Below are 19,905 nucleotides of genomic sequence, written 5' to 3'. Positions count from 1 at the left end.
ACACAGAGCACACTCAGGAGTCTTGAAAGCTATACACCAGCTAACAACCAAGCTGTGCCCAAGCTAACAAGTCATGCACTGGAAACAAACACAGAGCACTAGCAAAGCTATACACAGGCTAACAAGCCACACGGTGCCTAAGCTGGCTAGTCTAAACAAACACAGAGCACTAGCAAAGCTGTAAACAGGCTAACAAGCCACACGGTGCCTAAGCTGGCTAGTCTAAACAAACACAGAGCACTAGCAAAGCTGTAAACAGGCTAACAAGCCACACGGTGCCTAAGCTGGCTAGTCTAAACAAACACAGAGCACTAGCAAAGCTATACACAGGCTAACAAGCCACACGGTGCCTAAGCTGGCTAGTCTAAACAAACACAGAGCACTAGCAAAGCTATACACAGGCTAACAAGCCACAAGGTGCCTAAGCTGGCTAGTCTAAGCAAATACAGAGCACTAGCAAAGCTATACACAGGTTAACAAGCCTCACGGTGCCTAAGCTATCTAGTCAAACATAGAAACTCACAAAGAGCAAACACTGAAACAGTGTACAGAACACTCTATACACCAGGGCCCTAGATGAACAATGCAAAGGCCAGGGCTGTAGTCTCTAAGTGATTAATAAAGCCCTTCCACACCAGGGGCACAAGCTGCAGCAATCACCTTGCAGTCAAACAGAGGCTTGACACACAGAGAAGTCAGCCCAGCGGGAGCCATCTTGGATACTGGCATAGAGGAGGTCGGCGGCAGCCATCTTGGAAAAGGCATAGCCCACACAGGTGAGGTTCAGTAGGGCAATCAGCACACAGAGCCAGAGAGAAACTAAGACAGAGACAGACACAGAGACAAGCAAAAGCCAGCACAGCCACTGACTCCCAGAAACAGGGTAAGTCTGAGGGTGGTCACGGCCACAGACGTAACAGGAATACATCAGAAGGAAGGCTGTGGGGCCAGTGTGAGCAGTATGTATCAGTTGCTGCTCGCTGCAGGCGAAGACCTACTATTTACAAGATATGCAGGAGGGATAGTTGGGAGTTTTCGGCTGGTGGGGCTTAGGGATCCCTGCTAGCCACATCATAGGTGTGTTGCTACTGGGTGGGCCTAAGCCCAAAGTGGGTGGGCCTGGGCTCACCCTTGGCTACACCACTGGTCTGTCCCAGTGTGGCAATACTTATATTTTAGCAACTGATCAGCAAAGGTGTAATAGTGTCCTGTTGTTCTGTCACCCTCTCTAACCATTCCCCCTATGAAAAATGTAAATCAAAATTAAGGTGTTCTTATATCTGGAGCGTAGGTCAATTATTCTCATATAAAATATCTATTACAGACTTTTAGTTTCTTCTTTTTTGCTCGGCTGGTCATCATTTCACAATAGAGACTGGTACTTAGTTGTGGCTTGGGGCCAACTTGGACAAAAGTGTGTATATGTTGTTTTACACAAGCTTGAAACAATTCATCTTTAGCCCAAGGTTTTAATTTTCTGCAATTTGTGGAAGGGAAGAAGAATCCATTTTAAAAATATTATGAGCAAAGATTTGACTAAAAAGGTCAAATTTAAGACTAGGCAAATGTCCCACAGTACGTTTTGCACGTTATTTTGTCTCCTGTCTTCTCTTTGGGATTTTTTTTAACCCCTTTCTAGAAAATGTAGAAATGAATGCACCGGGTAAAAAATATGCTGTTTCAAGCCAAAGGTTAGATTGTAAAAAGCTGCTAAGACATTAAGATAACTGACTTCTTTAAGTGGCTCTTTGGGCAAATTTTTAGCCAAACACAACTGGCTAAAGGCTGTTAAAATGTGCATTTAAAAGTGAAGAAAACTGAATTTGCAGGCTTTTGTAGCCCTCCTTCTTCAAACGTTTTGGCAGAATTATTTATCTGTTTATTATTTGATTGCATGTTATATACCTCTTCAAAAAAAAAAAAAAAGAACAAAGAGTTAGATTCTATATTTGGCGTCTGAAAATTCCATGCAGAACAAAAATACACCTAGGCGTATTCTCTGAAGAAAGTGTTTCCCAAGTCTAGTCCTAGTAATGAATATTTGAACCTTTGTTTTCTACCTTTTCCTCAGTTTTTAAATCAAAGCCACAAACGTCCACAGATGGGTTAACAATTTATTCGAAACAATTACCATATACAGCGGTCAAAAGAAATATGGAATTCCACGATGTTTCACAAATTTTGGACTCCCAGTTTACTGTTGATATGTTTCTTCACATTTGAACAAGTTTTCCACATTTGCATGCATTTTCTTCCTTTGGCAGGAAGGAGGTGGTTGCTGTTTCCTTTATGAATGAAGTACATGTTACAGGGCTCTTCAGTTTCAGTCCTTGAGGATTACAAACACAGCTGGTGTTCTGAATATTCATCAAGGATGTTTGCATAATTTGATGCAGAAAGTAAGTGGACGTATTTTCGTGACTTTGAAAACTGGACTTGTCTTTAAGGCTCAAGAACCAGAGATGAAAACCCCTTCAATATAATTTCTGAGTTATAATATCTAAACACACATATTTATAAAGCCCTGTTGAATGCAAATACTTTTGTTAAATGTAGATGCTGCCACAAAATTTGTTGTGAAGAAATCAGATTTTGTTAACACAGGCTTGCTTACTGGTACACTTTCAATAGTGCTCTTAATTGCAAAGTTCCATGTGCACTTTTAAACACATGCAAAAGAACTTTATTTTCAAATGCAAGGGGGCCAAGCCACTGAAAGTCATTAACACGTCCACTAAAACAGTAGCATTCACGATAAGAACATAAGAACATCAGAATAGTCATATTGGGTCAGACAAATGGTACATCTAGCCCAGTATCCTGCTTCCAACAGTGGCCAATCCAGGTCACAAGTACCTAGCAGAAACCCAATTAGTAGCAAGATTCCATGCTGCCAATCCAAGGGCAAGCAGTGGCTTCACTATGTCTATCTCAATAACAGACTATGGGCTTTTCCTCCAGGAAGTTGCCCAAACCTTTTTTAAACCCAGAAATAGTGCGTTCTCACTATCCGCATGTTCAGTATTCATGGATTCGCTTATTCACGCAAAATAAAGTGTAACCCATGTTTGCTATTCACGGGCATTTTCATTTATTCACAGCCATGCACAATGTAATGTAAGTGCAAATGAAAGTGTGTTCCCATGAAGATGAAGATATTCATAGAGTTGTGTGTGAGTATTGTTACACCAAAAGACTGTATATACTGTACTTTTATAAAAATAAAAACTGTATAAAATATATTTATAAACACCAAAAGGAGTAGAGGATGGGTAATGGACATTCCAACACAGGAACTGGTGCTTAAAAGATGCTTTATTGAATGCTTGTACAGAAGGACCCAACATGGTCCATGTTTCGACGTAATGGAACGCCTGCCTCAGGGGTCACGGTGAAATTCAACCAGATGTCAATAGGTAAGAATATATCGAGAGAACTCCGTTGCTAACACCCTCAGACTACGCTTCATGTTTGGATACTTCTCAAACAGAGTTCTGACAATGAGTACTGTAGAGCTTAGTAAGCAGATTCACATCGCAGCATGACGCGTTTCCCTTGAGGGCTTATCAGAGTGAAGCTAAATTGCAACTGCATGGGCGGCACTAAAGATAAGTGTTCATCAAATGTGATGTGATTGTTGTTTTGTTGATTAAAGTTACGAGGAGGTTTTTTTTAGCCTATGAAGATTCCATCCCGATTTAACAGACACAAGTATGTACTGAAACGGGAATTCAGAAGCTTTTTTCCTCCTCACATAAGATGAATAGCAACTGTTAAATGATTGAGCTACTTTGGTTGGTAAAATTGCATTTGTTTCAAACATAGTGGCATTGTCCTATTTTGATTTAAGTATTTCATTGAGTGTCACCTGGTCTGTAGTTTTTTGAAAAGAGTGAAAATCGATTCACTTTTACCCGTTCTACTCCATTCAGGATTTTGTAGACCTCAATCACATCCCCCTCAGCTGCCTCTTTTCCAAGCTGAAGAGCCCTAACCTTAGACTTTCCTCATATGAGAGGAGTTCCATCCCCTTTACCATTTTCATTGTTCCTTCTTTGAACCTTTTCTAATTCCGCAATATTTTTTTTTGAGATACAGAGACCAGTATATTCAATCATGGGCTTAAGTCTAAGGTGGTATTAAAGTGTGCAAAATTCTGAATTTGATGCTTAACATGGAAGAATTCATGTAATGCCTGCTTAAGCCCTACTGATTTAATACAAACAGAACATTAATGAGCAGTTTCGTTTCTATTAAAATGATATAACACTAACCGTGTTAAGCCAATGGAAGAGAACTACATCCTTAAGGGGAGTAATGAACTTATGATGAAAGTATTGGCAGGTGAACACAGCTGCTGATATCTCGGCAATGATCCCCAACAAAAAAAAAGGGCATTTAGGCCCATGTTTTTATAAATAAAAGATACTTGGGGTGTATGTGGATTCTTGATTGGACTATATTATGAAAGCTGAAAAGTGGTGGCAAACCCCCTCCTCCCCCTGGCCTACTGGGATTTAGCCTGTCCTCAGCTTATGCCCAGCTCTTTAACATTTTTTTGTAGATCCTGGTCCGGGTGCCTAACTTGAAGAGCTTAGCCAGTATCCAGGACTGTTTGAGTAGGACCAGGGTTACATTTATCAATAAAAAAGGGAATTAACCCCAGAAATCACATGCCCCACTTTAGGTACCTGCAGTTTTTAGGCTATAGTACATAACACAAAGTTGTGTAAAAAATTGGATAGACCCCATTCTACTGGCCCTATAGTACACTAAACTTTCAAAAATGAAAGTTGCCCTTCCAAACTTTTATAGCCTTTATCTCTGTTAATTGTAACCCCACATTTAGTACTTTTTTGTTCAGTGGGTCACATATTTTTCTTAATTGAAGTAAGAATGTTCTTCTTATAGGAGGAAGAATTCCAGACAGGTACCTTCTAAAGGAGGTATTGGACTCAAAATAAGGAAAAAATTAAATTATACCTGTTTAAATTCCTGGAGGTATTCTCCAAATTCTCCAGTTTCCTATTTACCATGAACATGAACTTATCTTGCACTGAAAGTTTGAACACAACTATGACACAAGTTTTCTTGCCACCCCTAAAAGTATGCTGGCCCCCACCCTCTCCATCCACCTTCCTCCATAAAACATAGGTTTCTGCTCTCTCATGCTTGCTAGTTTTGACTTTGAGTGGTGGAGGGAGGAGATGTTAGGAAGGGAAATTCAAAGTGATGGGAGGTAGAAAGGAAAATGAATTGAAGCAGCTGAAGAGTAAGAAAGGAATGGAATGAGATAGGAAGAGCAGCAAATAGAGGGGAAAACACCAGCAGACCAGGAACAGACCACGATGAATGGCAACAGATTGGAAGAGCAGAAAGGTTGAAGTAGCATCAGAATAAGGAACCATAGTGGCAGCAGGATGGGATAGAAGAAGGAATCTTAATCTTAATAGCAGCAGTTTAAGGAAGGAAGTGAGAAGAAGATGAGAGCCGTGAAAGAGGAAAAGAAAGGGTTACATATTAATAGTCAAATGGTGATGTTTGTTTGCAATCTGTTTAGAATTGCAAAGTAAAATGATGTGATGGAGGTGTTGCAGAGGCATGAGAAATCTGGGAGAAAACAACCACGGAATTTACAGAGACAGAAGACCAGTCTGTCAGTTTTCTCACTTCTTTACAAACACATCACCACCACCTCCATTCTTCACTGTGCAAATAAACACTATATTTGTAATGCACCTGTAATTTACTTGTAAACTTGGTCAACTTCATGCTTAGTTCATTTTGTATGGATGGGGTGAGGGGAACATAGCTCTTGAGATCTAGCCAGAAATGCAGCAACTCCTGCCTCTGAAGACCTGTACGAGGCAGAGCGGAGGTGGGGGTGGGTGGATATTTTTTTTGGGTGAGGGTTCAATGGCTAGACTTGGGGCTGGCTTATTTGAAAAGAAAGGAAACAGGAAGTTCTGTTTCATTTCAAATGAAAGCATTTGTTTTAAGGAACTCACAGTGGGTAATATTCAGCTGTGTCGGTAAGTGGCTTGTATGTTGCTCACAGTTGCGGGCTGAACTAACCCAGAAATTCAGTGTCGGAGCACGTGTGGCTCCTGGTATTGAATATTCGGGTATGTGCCCTGACTTACAAATTAACTGGGCACTGGCCAATATTCAGATCTGTGCCCAGTTAACTCAGCGCATAACGTTAGGGCATCCTTTTTTGCTGTCCTAACTCCCCTTCAGGTGGGGAGTTACTGTTGAGGGGTGCTTGATTGGGGGGGGGGGGGGGGGGGCCCTGCAACAGGGCTTTCTTTTAGGGCAAGGGGACACTAGAGAGACTACTGATTTACCAGGTGCTGGCCCCTTTAAGCGATTGCCTGGAAGCATCGAGCTGCATCTTGTGTGATCCGATGCTACTGGGACTATTCCTGTTTGTGAGGTGCTTTGCAAGCAGCACTAAACCCTTTACCATGGGAGGCAACAACTTGCGGTAGTGAGATACCTCAGGTTGTTGACTCACATGTAAATTATGGTGTAGTAAATTCCCACCTTTTACCACACCTTGATAACGTCTCCCTATATGTCAAAGTAGACTGGGGATCCTTTATCAGTCTTTTAAATTTAATTGCCTGGTTTCCCACTTATACCCTTGATTTTATTATTGAATGTCAAAGAGGAAGCAAAATGTAGCATCAATTACAATATTAGGAGCATGACCATATCAACAAATGTGGTGCTTCACTCAGGAAGAAAACAACCACATTCTGGTCCTCTAGAAATTCGGGGTATTCTATGGCAGAGGCCTTACAAGGAAATTCCTGGAAGCAAATGGCACATCTGAAAAAAGTGCATTGGAGGTCAACAGCTTCAGTGTCATCCCCAGGACAATAGTATCAGAACCTTAAATAGAGTCTCAGACAAAAAATAGCCAAGATGCATATCCATAAGAAGAAGATGGGAGATAACCGTGCTTATTTTCATTTGTTCCACACCTCTGACTGGATGGGTCTAGATGTTATCCCTGTTCTTTTCAAAAGTCACCTGAGACAGCATTACCAATATATCATAAGGAATCTGGTGTATATTTTGCATGACAAGGACATTTAGTAGAAAACACACAGATACCATTTTACTGTTTTCTGCTATTTTCCTGAGGATGAATTGACTAAAATACCTGATTGAACATTTTGTTTCTTGATAGATTAGAATATGATGTGGTTCTGTGAACTGTAGAGTCTTAGGGCCTCTTTAACAAAGCCATGCTACCAATTCTCAGTGCGGCAATTGAGAGGAATCCCATTCAGTTTCTGTGGACTTCCTCTCATTTTCCGCGTGGGAATCCCTAGCGCGGCTTTGTAAAAGAAGCCCTTAGTTACTGATCTATAATTGGAAAATGTTGATTTTTAAAGAGGGTTTACGTGTGGGTCTGTGTTTGAGGAGGGGGGATTTGTAGGTATTTTACATCTTACTGTACACCGCCTTGAGTGAATTCCTTCAAAAGGCGGTAAATAAATCCTAATACATAAATAAATAAATATTTGAGGACTCTTTTACTTAGGGCCCCTTTTACCAAGCTGCAGTAAAAGCGGTCTGAGGTGGCATCAGCGCATGGATTTCCATATGCCAAGTCCCCCTTTTACAGCAGCAGGTAAAAGGTATTTTTTGAAAAGAAAAAAAAATGGCTATGCGGTCAATTAGTGAATATCTTCCCTTTAGGAAACTATGGAAAACCCATCTATTCAAACAGGTTTACCCCGAACGACTTGACCTACCATAAGCAAACATAAGCAACCCATCTACTTAACCGGTTTCATCTAAACATTAATAACAATGACTCAGATATTATCTCCTCCAACCTTCTTACCCTCCATGCTCTTCCTCAACTTCTCCTTTATCGCTCCACCTCCTTACCTATCCCTATCCTTTCACTCATACCTCTTTTATCCCATTTACTCCTTGTTTATTTGTCCTATCACATACCTCCTTTGTTGATTTTGATACTATAGATTGTATTCTCTTGTTACTATGTAAGCCGCATTGAGCCTGCGATGAGTGGAAAAGCGCGGGGTACAAATGTAATAAATAAAATAAATAAATGAAACAATTGCCACGTGGCCATTTCTGGTGGGAGCCCTTACCGCCACCTATTTAGGTGACGGTAAGGGTTCCTGCACTAACCCGGTAGTAACTGGCACGCCCCTGACGCCAAAAAAGTATTTTGAAGCGCCAGAAATGGCACACGGTAGTGCCGAATTCCCACCCGGCAAGCCTACGGTACACTTGCTGTGCCTTTGTAAAGGAGCCCCTAAGTGCATGGCCAATAGGGTGTGAGCTTTTACTGAGTTAAAATACGGTTGAAGTAACCCAAGATGTTTGTATTTGCTGAACTATCACACTTCGCTTTGCTGAGAAATTCTCGTGAAAGACACTTTTCTCTCATATGCAACATATTTATCCCATTCCACAAATTTTATTTGGTTTTCACCCATTTCAATCATTTATCTTCCTAGTTTAGAGCCATAACTGAACATGTAACTACTTTTTAACATATTTATACTCTGATTACTTCAAATCGATTTTCCAATTGCATTTTGCAGAAATTTTGATGTTTCAGAATGAACCTCATAAACTATTAACTTTCTGTTATAGCTTAGAGAAGAAGTAAAATTGTTTCACTGTGAAAAAAGGGATGAAATCATTTATCTTTTTTTAAATATATATACTTGTCTACGTCTCATATTCCATCAAATGAACTACATTGCGGACAGCTTTTAAAATGAGATGATAATTCTTTTTTTTTAATTTTGCTTCAGCCTTCTCATAACATTGACATTCGCACTTCAGTCAGTCCTTTCAACACACTCTACTAGTAACTCAAATAACACCATAACACTTTCTTTGGAATAAAATTTGGCTGCAGCTTTATTCACCAAACATCAGTAAATATCGCAACATCACCTAACATTGTCTTTGTAACATCAAAATCTTTTAAACCCATTTAATTGCCCATAGCGGTTCACTATTGCTAAGCCATTCGGTAACGAAACTGGCTCACTTCACCCACATTATCCCCCTTCTCCCCATGTGACTTACGGTGCCGTCAAGCCACATCTTACTCGTGGCGGTGCCGCCCCCGAGTTCTTTTCATTCCATCTTTCCCAATATTCCTTTAACCGCCTCTGGTGCCTTTTAACCCCTCAACAGGCACCCTTTATAAAGCTGCTACCATTCCCAACTACCCCAGACCCCCCTCTAACCTCTCCCCTTTGCGCAAACTCGCACCCTTTCTATACACCCTTCCAAAGCATACATCGGGCGGGCTGGGAAGGGTCGTCAAAACTCCCCTCAATCCACCCTCACCCTCTCCTACCCTCCCACAGAATACTTTGAGCGCCAAACTTCTTTTCTTATTCCCTCCTCTCTCCTTCCCATCCAATCCCTTCCTTCCTTTCCATCCAATCTCCTCTTTTCCCTTCTGTTGCTAACCTGCCTACCCTCATCTGACCTGCCCCACCCCCACTCCTTCCCTTTATTTCTCATCTCTCCCTCCTACTTGACTGACTTTGCCTTCAGTCAATGTTATTAAACCCTCACAGCTTAGGCTGTGAGGGCTCCTAACATTGACATTCGCACTTCAGTCAGTCCTTTCAACACACTCTACTAGTAACTCAAATAACAACCATAACACTTTCTTTGGAATAAAATTTGGCTGCAGCTTTATTCACCAACATCAGTAAATATCGCAACATCACCTAACATTGTCTTTGTAACATCAAAATCTTTTAAACCCATTTAATTGCCCATAGCGTTCACTATTGCTAAGCCATTCGGTAACGAAACTGGCTCACTTCACCCACAGATCCCCCCGTCTCCCCTGTGACTTACGGTGCCGTCAAGCCACATCTTACTCGTGGCGGTGCCGGCCCCCGAGTTCTTTTCATTCCATCTTCCAATATTCCTTTAAACCGCCTCTGGTGCCTTTAACACCCTCCAACAGGCCACAAGCGGTGACAGATTCCATCTTGTCACCGCTCCCCCACCATATAAGCTGCAGCCAAATCCTTTGTTAAACAATCCTCCAAGAGATCCTGGAGTGTACTCAAAAATATATCCATCCCCAATTTCTGAAAGATGAACTCCATCTTTCCTATATAATCCTGCGCAATCCGCAGAAATTAACTCATGCACTACACCAAACCCCCATTCTTCCCAGAAATGTTAGACACTTCCCCATTCACTCTACGCCGCAAACGCTCAACACCCTTAGGATTGTGAGCCCCCCTCCACACTCGCCTGGGAATTATATGTGACCATACAATCATCGCCTCTGGGAAATAACCCGTCACATCTAATAATTCTTTTTTCATAACCGAATTAAATCAACTCCCTTGATGTTACATAAATCATACCCCCCAAATGAATACAAATTAAAACTGGTGATGAAAATCTCCGGCTTGTAGCAATGCTGGCACCAACTGCTTCCACATCATGCCTCGTATGGTCAACCATCGAATCCTAATACCGAATTCCACGAGTCCCAAGTTGGGTCCCCACTTGGACTCCCGAGCATGCTGTGGGCCCAGAAGACATATGAATGCCACAAATCCACACACAAATGTCAGGAGGCAATGCCATCTGCAAAATAAACTAAAACAGTTACAAGCAATATTCACTTTCGCTTCACGAATATATCCTTTATATCGGCTAGAAACGCCACCGCCCCAAACGCTGTATCAAAGCTCCCGACCCCCCTGCATGAGCTGCATTAGAAGCCGCTCCAATTCTAAATGAATGCGTTCCATCTGTCCTGAGACCCTTTTTTGAGCACAGCTGCAACTGATACCTAGTCAATGGGATACCATTTTTATGTACCACCACACCTCCCCACCCACAGGCCTTATCCCATTATAATCCACTGCACATTGCACCGGACAATTCCAAACCCTTACCTGCCCTCAATATAATCCACATGCCCTTACCAGCCTGATCAGTTTTTGACTTACGTAAATACAAACGCAACACTCCCTTCTCTACAATCACATCTCTGTTCTGCAAACCCTCAACACCCTTTGCCCTCTTCGAGGAAACCACCAATTCCCCCACTCTGCAAGCAGCAAAGAAAGCCACCACAAACCACTTGAAACAACCTTACTTCGTATTCCGAGAAAAAATCCTCGGCAAAACTTTACACAACTGCACAACCTGCACATAGAACAGTGGCAGCCTCACCCTCTCCATGCGTGAACTCTTTTTCTTCCTTGAATAACCGCACAATAATTTGCGGACCAAAAAAGTTCCGGCGGGATCATTCCAACCCAGCAATTTTGCAACAAATGCTAACGCGGCAATCGCCTGGGAAACCATCCCAAACGACCATTCTCTTTTTTCCGCAAAAGCAATAAATCTAACCACTCTCTCTTCTCCAATCGGAAAAACCAAATCCCAATCTTGTTCTTCCAAAAAGGTTAAGAATCTACGCCAACCAACTCCATACGCCTTCCACGTATTTGTAGCTAGCGCCCTCATCAGCAGCGACTCACAACCTCTCGAAAATTGAGCCACAAATCTTCGGACATCTGTGTAGGCTCCCAATCGGCTGACGGGGCCAAAGCTCTGAATCGATGTAGCTGCAAACGAGATAAAGAGTCAGCAATCTCATTTGACACACCAGGCACATGCCTAGCAGTTAACCATACATTCAACTGTAAACATTTTAACACTATTAACCGCAGCAGCTCTATCAACAGTGGACAACGCGAATATTGCTTATTGATGGCCCATACCACTGACATATTGTCTGAATAGACAATCCTCCTATTCTTTAATCTCCGATCCCAAAGACACAGTGCCACCCAAATCGGAAATAATTCCAACAGGGCTATATTTGCACACCATCCCATCTCTCTCCACCATTGTGGCCAGACCTCCGCACACCATGCACCTCCAAAGTAAATCCCAAATCCTATCTCCCCCGATGCATCAGTAAATAATTGCAAATCCACATTAGACACTACTACCTCCTGCCAGATACATATGCCATTAAATACCGACAAAAACTTTCTCCACAACTGCAAATCCGCCCTCACCGCTTGTGTCAAACGCACCTTAAAATGCTTCCGCCTCAGCCCCACTGACAACAAAGCTAACCGTCTGGAAAATACTCTACCCATGGGAATCACCCTTGTGGCAAAATTAAAATGCCCCAATAAGCACTGAATCTCCTTCAAAGTCACTTTATTCTTAGATATACCCGATCAATCTCCTCCCGTAACGCAATAATCTTTTTGCTGGGCAAACGCGACTCCATCCTCACGGAGTCTAGTTCGATTCCCAAAAACACCAACTGAGTGACTGGGCCTTCACTTTTTTCCACTGCCAAAGGTACACCCATCTCCTTTGCCACTGTACCAAATGCCGACATCAAAGCCGCACACTGATCCGAATTCGCTGGACCAACAAAAAGAAAATCATCTAGATAATGCACCATAGCATCCAAACCACTAACCTGTTGCACCACCCACTGTAAAAATGTAGCAAAGGCTTCAAAATAATTACAAGAAATTGAACACCCCATAGGCAAACATTTGTCAAAATAAAACTTGCCTGCAAATTTAAACCCCAGCAACTTGAACGCCGTCGGGTGCACTGGGAGCAAACGAAAAGCTGCCTCAATATCTGCTTTCCCCATCAACGCCCCCTGTCCCATCCTCCTCAACAACTCCACCGCCCGTTCAAAACTTGCATATTGCACCGAACAAAATTCCGGATCAATAAAAGTATTGACCCCATAACCCTCCGGATAAGACAAATTATGAATCAACCGGAAGGAACCTGGTTCTTTCTTCGGTATCACACCCAATGGAGATATAATCAAATCCTGAATTGGCGGGTCCGCAAAGGGTCCTGCAATCCTACCAAGACTCAACTCCTTCCCCAACTTTTTCTTAACCACCTCCGCATGCTGCACCACCGATACCGCATTTTCACCATTATGCACCAACAGTGGTCCTTCATACGGTATTGGAAAACCTTCAGAAAACCCAACCCAGAGCAAATATGCCTCTCCACCAAGTGGATACCGGCGCAACCAGGTTTCCAAAACCAACAGGTTAATGGGAGAAGGGGCCTTGCCAGCCCAAACCGGGCCCGCTCGGAATTCCTCCTCGACCCGACCTCCCCCTACCTGCGAATCCTCCTCTGTTACATTTAAACGCCGGGTGAAGTCCCTGACATATGGCGCAACAATGCTTAAATCTGCAGGCAGCCCGAGTACATCTTCCTGCATTAAATTGGAAACACGTACTGGGAACACTCCCCCTACTTCCGAAGCCACTCGACCCCAATCCTCCTCCTCCTGCCGAACCAACATTACCTGTTCGCACCACTCCCCTCCCCCGGCAAACCCAATTGAGCCACTACCATACCCGGGCACTCCGGCAGAGGCTCCCTACGAAAGGGGGCATTAACCGTAGGGGTAAAATTTGCAATCCACAAATCCACATCACGTACACCCCAATTCTCAGACTTGTCCCTCGCTAAACTCCGTCTAAACTGCTCGTCATAATTGACCCACCCCCACCCCCCATACATTCTATATGCCCTTAATATTAAATCACAATATCTCAATAAACCTGAATACAACTCCGGCTTCCTAGCTCCCAGCACACTAGCAAAAACATGAAAACTCAACAACCAATTCATAATCGTCTTCGCTACCCTCCCTTTCTTTTTACCCTCCTCTTTCCCCCCATCCTTCCCCGCATTACCATCCCTATCCTGGCTAGCAATGCAAATAAATCAATAAATTTACCCCTTAAAATTCGCTGTCTCCACTTCACCGTGATATAACTATCCAACGGTGCTATATTGCATAATGTATGCCCCAGCCTCGAACTGGCACACACCTGGAATCTGCGTATTCTCCACACCCGATACCCCTATTCCCATACCCTCTTCCTCATTTTCAGAAGAAGATGAAGACGACCCCGAAGAATCCCATGAATCTGACGATTCCCAAACTTGCAACGGGTCACCACTCCCTCCTTTCCTTTCCCTTTTTTCACGCTCTAATCTCTTTACTACATGACATAAATTCCGCAAGAATTTTTTATTCTTCAACTTCTTCCTCAAACCCCGACCATGCACCTTTTTGTTCTGACCACTCCTTTCCCGAATCCCCTCCCGCAACTGCCCTCCCTCCCTTCCCCTTTCATACATATCTGCGCTGACATCTGTCAACTCACCAACAGCTCTTCCTGTAGAAGGCCCCTCTAGCGGATCTTCACCAGCTCCATCACCATCTGGCCCATCATCCCGCCGCTGCACACCACTGCTCATTCCTGTTCCTGCTGGAATGCCCATTGCCATCAATTCAGCTCGCTCTTGCCCTATGTTCCAGCCCACTTGACACCCCGTTTCCACCAACAATCGACCCCGGTCTCCTATTACACTTTCTCCATCTCTCCCCATAAGTATACCCCTCCCCCCCCTCTGCACCTTCCAAACAATTTTTTCTCTTCCCCACAACTTTTCCCCCACTCTTTGCCACTTTTTTTGTGCCCCATTTACACAAATACTCCCAAAATATTGCAGTCACTCCCACTTCACTGCACCACATACACTCTACCCCAACAGCCCACACCAGCCTTCCCCAATAAACAATTCTCCCACTCACAAACTCCTACCTCCCCAAAACAAATGCCTTCCCTTCGTTTATTTATTTATTACCCACAAACCCTCTTCTCCCTTCACAATTACCCCATATATGCATCCCCCACAATTCTGTCTCCTTTCCCTCCGTTATCTATTACAAACGCCGCCGCTACAGCTCCTCCTCCCCGATAAACGCTTCTCCCCACTTCCGCTTCCAACATCAGCAACTTCCACTCAAACACCCCCAAAACACAACACTCACCCCCGAACAGATTCCGCTCCCCTCCGCCTGCCTGTTCGCGTCACTCCTGCTGTCTGCCGTCTTAAATCTGCCTCTCTGCAGCGCACTTTACCGCCGGTTCCTCAATTATTCAGACCTCCCGCTCCACAGCCGACGAAACCGGAAGTGACCTCGCGCCTCAGCAAAAAACTACCGACAACTCTCCGCCGCTCTACACCAGGCACTCCCGGTAAGTACTTCCAATTCCTTCACCCTAAATCGTCAAAACTCCCCTCAATCCACCCTCACCTCTCCTACCCTCCCACAGAATACTTTAAGCGCCAAACTTCTTTTCTTATCTCCTCCTCTCTCTCTTCCCATCCAATCCCCTTCCTTCCTTTCCATCCAATCTCCTCTTTTCCCTTCTGTTGCTAACCTGCCTACCCTCATCGACCTGCCCCACCCCCACTCCTTCCCTTTATTTCTCATCTCTCCCTCCATACTGACTGACTTTGCCTTCAGTCATGTTATTACCCTCACAGCTTAGGCTGTGAGGGCTCCACTTAGTGCATCAAGAGTATAGCTGAGATTATCTTGGCTACTTGAAAAGTGCCACTTTCTTATATGAACACATTCAAGCTTTCAGCCACTAACTTCTGCCAGTGTGTCAGGAGGAAGAATAGTAGACAGATGGGAAGAGATGGGAGAAAAACATGAAAGGTCAGGGGTTGGCAGTGTAGGGAATGTGGCTAGCACTGAAAAGGATGAAGCAGAGGGAGGAAGAAAATGAATGGTAGAAAGAGTGGACTGATAATGATCTGGGCCCCTGTGCATTAAGGATCAGTGGCCCCTAAACCACCTATTCAGGGTTACCATATTGGCTTCCAGAAAAAGGAGGACGGATTGAGCCAGCCGAGTTTTACTTCCATTGAAAGCAATGGAAGTAAAACCCGGCTGCTCAATTACTTTCCTTGAAAGCAATTGCTTGCCATTGAAAGCAATGGAAGTAAAACCCGGCTGGCTCAATCCGTCCCTCCTTTTCTGGAGCCATATGGTAACCCTACACCATATCAAACTGATTAAACTAGGTGGAGGGTAGGGGATATGGGCCCCTTGCTCTGGATGGTAGGCTAAGGTCAGAAGGAAAACAGCAGGGCCAGCTCAAGTAATTGTGGAACTCTGAGCCAACTTTTGCTTTGGTGCCCCCATCCTGTCTACATAATCCTGACTCACCCTAGGGGTCCCTGGGGGGGGGGGGGGGGGGGAGGAAGGGGTAAGATTGATCCTAACTTGTTCCTGCCCTTTATTCAAAATGGTGCTGCTTGGGGGTTCAAACTGCCATATAAAGGAATAAAATCCTTACATGGCAAATTGAAACTTCTAGCAGTACTATTGTGAGACTACCACTAGGGATCAGTGGCACCATTTTGAAGAAGGCTCTAGAACAGTAGTTCTCAACCAGAGTGTTGGGACACACTGGTGTGTCACCACGAGCTGGGAGGTGTGTCACCAATTTTGACACAGATATCAAGTCCATGCTATTCCTTAACAACCACATGTGCCCCCCAAGCTGGGGAAAAAACACAACCAGGGAGCTACCTGTAGGTTGGAGAAAGCACAGAGTAAGGAACTAGGTACTTGAAGCCCAATAACCATCTACTATTTCTGTTTCCATCCAAATCCAATCATCATGTTTCTGCCAACTCATGCTGAAAATGTTGCAGGTCTGCTTATCTCCTTTTTTCCACCAGCAACCAGTGCCACTGCATAAGGGAACCTTCTTGTGCTTCCACCAGTCCGGGCTGGAACTGTATCCCGCTCTCTCCAATACTGCCAGCAAGGCCCAGAAATGTGGACTTGTGCTCTCTCTCTCTCTCTCCTATGACTGCTGCAAGCCTGGCTCCATAATATGGGATCTTGCTCCATCTCTGTGACCATGAGTACTGCTGGTTACAAAGAAGGAGATGGATGGAAAATGCTCCCACTCCTTTGAAACTATCTCCTTCTGCCAACTCACATTGTAGAGTTCAGTGTTGCACACATGAATATGGTTTGTCTGGTGTGTCACAACAGAAAAAAAGATTGAGAACTACTGATCATACATCTACTGGGAAAACTAAACAAGGAAGTGGCATAATCGACGGGACAACCATCTCTAAGGGCACCCATCTGTAGGATGTCCCAGTGAAGGGGCGAGGAAACCACTATTATTGAAACAAGATGGGCGTCCATCTTTCATTTCGATAATACGGTCGGGGGACACCCAAATCTCAACATTTAGGTCGACCTTAGAGATAATCGACCTAAAAGTTGAGATGGTCAGCCTTACAGATGGTCGTCCCCGGTTTTCAGCACATAATGGAAACTGAGGACACCCATCTCAAAAATGACCAAATCTAAGGCATTTGGTTGTGGGAGGAGCCAGCATTCGTGGTGCACTGCTCCCCCTCACATGCCAGGACACCAACCGGGCACCCTAAGGGGCACTGCAGTGGACTTCACAAATTGCTTCCAGGTGCATAGCTCCCTTACCTTGGGTGCTGAGCCCCCCAACCCTCCAACCCCCACTCCCCACAACTCTACACCACTACCATAGCCCTAAGGGGTGAAGGGGGCACCTACAATCCTTGAATCAACTTCAAGGCCCATACATTAATCCACAAGATTATCTATGGTGAATCTCCGGGCTATATGCTCAATCTGATTGACCTTTCCACCAGAAACATGTCTGTAACTTCACGAACTTACCTCAACCTGCATTACCCCAATTGCAAAGGACTCAAGTACAAGACCTATTATGGATCCAACTTCTCCTTCTTAGGCAGCCAACTCTGGAATCCCTCCCTAGACATATCCGATCAATCAGTGACTATCTACCCTTCCGGAAATCACTAACAACCTATTTGTTCAAGCAAGCCTACCCAAATGACCAAGACTAATCCTATGAACTCATCTGTCATCACATATCCAGGAGACGACAATGACCTAGACCACTTCTCCTACCTAATTTCCCTATGCTTATCCCTTGTCCCATCCCCCTTTTGCCTCCTCTACCCCCTCCTCCAATTGCTCACCTTACCCTTGCTCATACCTCTTCTACTCCCTTCACTCTTACCCATCTCTACTTACTTATTTCTTTATTATTCTGATAACTTATTTTTTTCTTCATCAATACTCTGTAATCCCTGTTACTATGTAGCCGCATTGACCTGCTCTGAGTGGGAAAACACGGGGTACAAATGTAATAATAAATAAACAACTAACTAACTAAATAAATAAATAAATAAATATATGTGGGTACAGTGGGTTTTGAAGGGTTCACATTTACCACCACAAGTGTAACAGGTAGGGGGGGGGGGGGCTGGGTCCCACCTCCTTGAAGTGCACTGCACCCATTAAAACTGCTTCCAGGGACCTGCATACTGCTGTGATTGAGCTGGGTATGACATTTGAGGCGGCATATTTTTTTTAGGGTGGGAGGGGGTTGGCAACCACTGGGGGAGTAAGGGTAGGTCATCCCTATTCCCTCCAGTGGTCATCTGGTCATTTTGGCACCTTTTTAGACTTGGTTGTAACAAAGAATGGACCAAGTAAAGTCGACCAAATTGCTTGGTCAGGGATGCCCTTCTTTTTTCCATTATCAGCCGAGAATGCCCATCTCTTAAGCATGCCCCAGCCCCGCCTTCACTACGCTTCCGACATGCCCACGTGAACTTTGGTTGCCCCTGCGACGGACTGCAGTTGAGGACACCCAAAATCGGCTTTCGATTATGCCGCTTTTGGGCGACCCTGAGAGAAGGACGCCCATCTCCCGATTTGTGTCGAAAGATGGGCGCCCTTCTCTTTTGAAAATGCCCCTGCACGCATCCCAACAAAGAATCTCCATGTTAACAGAATGCCTGATCTCAGTCACACACTTAGAACATAGATAAACTATCAGAGAGTACAAAGAAGTGGCCACAAGTTAAAAATAGAAATATGTACATGCAAATTAACTGAACCCACAATAAACTACACTCTGCATGTAGCACAACACCAGAGAAACAGGAGATGCAACTCCCCTGAACTGTGCAAAATGTAAAAATATCAGATGAAAATTCCAAAAAATCAACACATTCAAATCACTAAAAGTTGAAAATTATATTTCTCTACCTTTGGCCATTTTAATGTTTTAAGCATATTGGGCCTCAGTCATTGGTTTCTGCTTTTCTCTATTTCTCTTAATTCTTTTTCCAGGATCACAAGTACAACTAATACCTTTCTCTACTTTCATGTCTTCCTCACCTTCTCTTGTTCATCCGTCATGGATATTGATCTTTACCTCTCAATTTGCTTCCGTTTCATTTTCTCTTTCTAAATACCACTTCTCCTCCTTACCATCCACCCCTCAATCTCCCTCTTTTTATGCATCTACCTACAGTTTTTCATCTCTTTCACTCACCTTAGTCTACATTTCCCATCTCTCTCTCTCTTTCCATAAGCTTTCAGTAACTTCCCCTTCTCCCTCCCCTATGTTCAGAATATCTCCCCTCTTTTCTCTGTCCAGCAGGGTGGCCCAAGGCAATCTGCCACCCACCCCAGTGTCCTGCACCCAGTCTAATATCTCCCCCTTTCCCCATGTTTACTTTGTTTTCCAAAATGCGGCATCGGTAGTGGTAGCGATTCCCATAGGCTGCCCTGCTGCTGGCACAGGCCTCTTCGCTACTGCGTCCCACCTCTGAGGAAACAGGAAGTTTCATCAAGAGGCAGACCGCAGTGGGAGAAGAGGCCAGGGCCAAATCGAGGGGGGGGGGGGGGGGGGGGGGCTCATGCCCCCGTGGCCCCCCGCGTAGCTACGCCCCTGCCCTGTAGAAGTCTTTGGTGAGGCCCCACTTTGAGTATTGTGTTCAGTTTTAGAGGCTGTATCTTGCTAAGGATGTAAAAAGACTAGAAGCAGTCCAGAAGATGGCAACAAAAATGGTATGTGGCTTGTGCCAAAAGACATATGAGAAGAGACTGACAGACCTGAATATGCATACCCTAGAGGAGATGAGAGA

This window comes from Microcaecilia unicolor, chromosome 10 (genome assembly GCF_901765095.1).
Source record: "Microcaecilia unicolor chromosome 10, aMicUni1.1, whole genome shotgun sequence".
NCBI lineage: Eukaryota > Metazoa > Chordata > Amphibia > Gymnophiona > Siphonopidae > Microcaecilia > Microcaecilia unicolor.
This window is presented reverse-complemented; position numbering follows the sequence as displayed.